The sequence below is a fragment of the Rhincodon typus genome, unplaced genomic scaffold (assembly GCF_021869965.1).
Source record: "Rhincodon typus isolate 14 unplaced genomic scaffold, sRhiTyp1.1 hic_rhity00001113, whole genome shotgun sequence".
In the NCBI taxonomy this organism is placed as follows: domain Eukaryota; kingdom Metazoa; phylum Chordata; class Chondrichthyes; order Orectolobiformes; family Rhincodontidae; genus Rhincodon; species Rhincodon typus.
Window position 1 is genome coordinate 17,432 of NW_025966751.1, and position 1,854 is coordinate 19,285.

Below are 1,854 nucleotides of genomic sequence, written 5' to 3' on the forward strand. Positions count from 1 at the left end.
TTGTTTCTTTCTTAATTTCTTCATTCTTTCTTTCTTTCTTTCTTTCTTTCGTTCTTTCTTTCTTTCTTTCTTTCTTTCTTTCCTTCTTTGCTTGTTTGGTGACTTCCACTTTTCTTTCTGGCTTTGCTTCTTGTTTCTTTCTTTTTCTTTCTTTCTTTCTTTCTAACTCCATATTTCATTCATTCTTTCTTTTTTCTTTTGTTTTTCTCGCATTCGTTCTTTCATTCTTACATGCTTATTTACTTTGTTTCTTTTTTTTGTTCTTTCCTTCTTTCATTCATTCATTCATTCATTCTTCCTTTTTTTCTTTTTTTCTGTCTTTCTGTCTTTCTTTCTTTCTTTCTACCTTTCTTTCTTTCTACCTTTCTTTCTTTTCTTCTTCCTTTGTTTCTTTTTTTGCTTTCTTCAGTTCTGCTTTGTTTTTCCCATTCTTTTTTTCTATATTTTTTCTTTACTTATTTCCTTCCTTGGCTCTTTCTTTCCTCTTTCCTTCTTTCCTTCTTTCTTTCTTCCTTTCTTTCCACCTTTCTTTCTTCCTTTCTTTCCACCTTTCTTTCCTCTTCTTTTCTTTCTTTCTTCTTTCTTTCCTTCGTTCCTTCTGCATTTCTTTCTTTCTTTCATCGTTTTTCCCATTGTTTATTCCGTTGCTTCTTTCATTTCATTCTTTGTTTGTTTCATTCTACTTTCTTCCCTTCTTTCTATCCTTCCTTCTTTGATTCGTTCTTTCCCCCTTTCTTTCTTTCTTTCCTTCGTCATTTCTTTCTTTATTTATTTGTTATTTTCCTTCTTTCTTTCTTTGTGTCGTTCTTTCCTCCTTGCTTTCTTTCATTGTTTCTATTTCTTTCTTTGCTTCTTTCTTAATTTCTTTCTTTCTTTCTTTCTTTCTTTATTTCTTTCTTTCCTTCTTTCTTTCTTTCTTTCTTTCTTTCTTCCCTTCTTTGTTTGTTTGATTTCCACTTTTGGTCCCTTCTTTGTTTCTTTCTTTCTTTCTTTCTTTCTTTCTTTCTATTTATCTTTCTTTCTTTCTAACTCCATATTTCATTAATTGTTTCTTTTTTCGTTCGTTTTTCTCTCCTTCGTTCTTTCATTCTTACATGCTTATTTACACTGTTTCTTTTTTTCTTCCTTTCCGTCTTCCATTCATTCTTTCTTCCCTTCTTTCTTTCTGTCTTTCTAAATTCTTTCTTTCTTTGTAACTTTCTTTATTTCTTTTGTTTTTACCTTTCTTTCTTTTCTTCTTTCTTTGTTTCTTTTATTTTGCTTTCTTCAGTTCTACTTTGCTTTTCCCTTTTTTTTCTGTATTTTTTTCTTCATTTATTTCCTTCATCGGCTGTTTCTTCCTTCTTTCCTTCTTCCTTTCATTCTTCCCACTTTTCTTTCTTTCTTTCTTTTTTCTTCTTTTCTTTCTTTCTTTAATTCAATCTTTCCTTCTTTCTTTCTTTCTTTCTTCTTTTCTTTCTTTCTACCTATGTTTCGATCTTTCATTCTACCGTTCCTTCTTTCGTTCGTCATGTTTCTTTCATTCTTCTTCCTTTAATTCTTTCTTTCTCTCTTTCTTTCTCCCTTTATTTCAATCTTTCCTTCTTTCATCTTTTCTTTCTTTCTACCTTTCTTTTGATTTTCCTTCTTCCATTCCTTCTTTCTTTAATCGTGTTTCCTTCATTCTTCTCTGTTTAATTCTTTCTTTCTTTCCTTTCTTCTTTCTTTCTTTGGTACATTACTTTTTTCCACCTTTCCTTCATTCTTCTTTTTTTTAAAAATTCTTTCTATCTTTCTTTCTTCTTTCCTTCATTCTATCTTTCATTCTTTCTATTCTTCCTTGTTTGGTTCAATCTTTCCACCATTCTTTCTTTC

General features: G+C 29.9%; 1 pseudogene; it reads right to left on the bottom strand.

Annotated features, from left to right (window-relative positions):
• LOC125481179 overlaps positions 1 to 1,854 on the bottom strand; it is a 3,869-nt pseudogene continuing 2,015 nt past the window's right edge.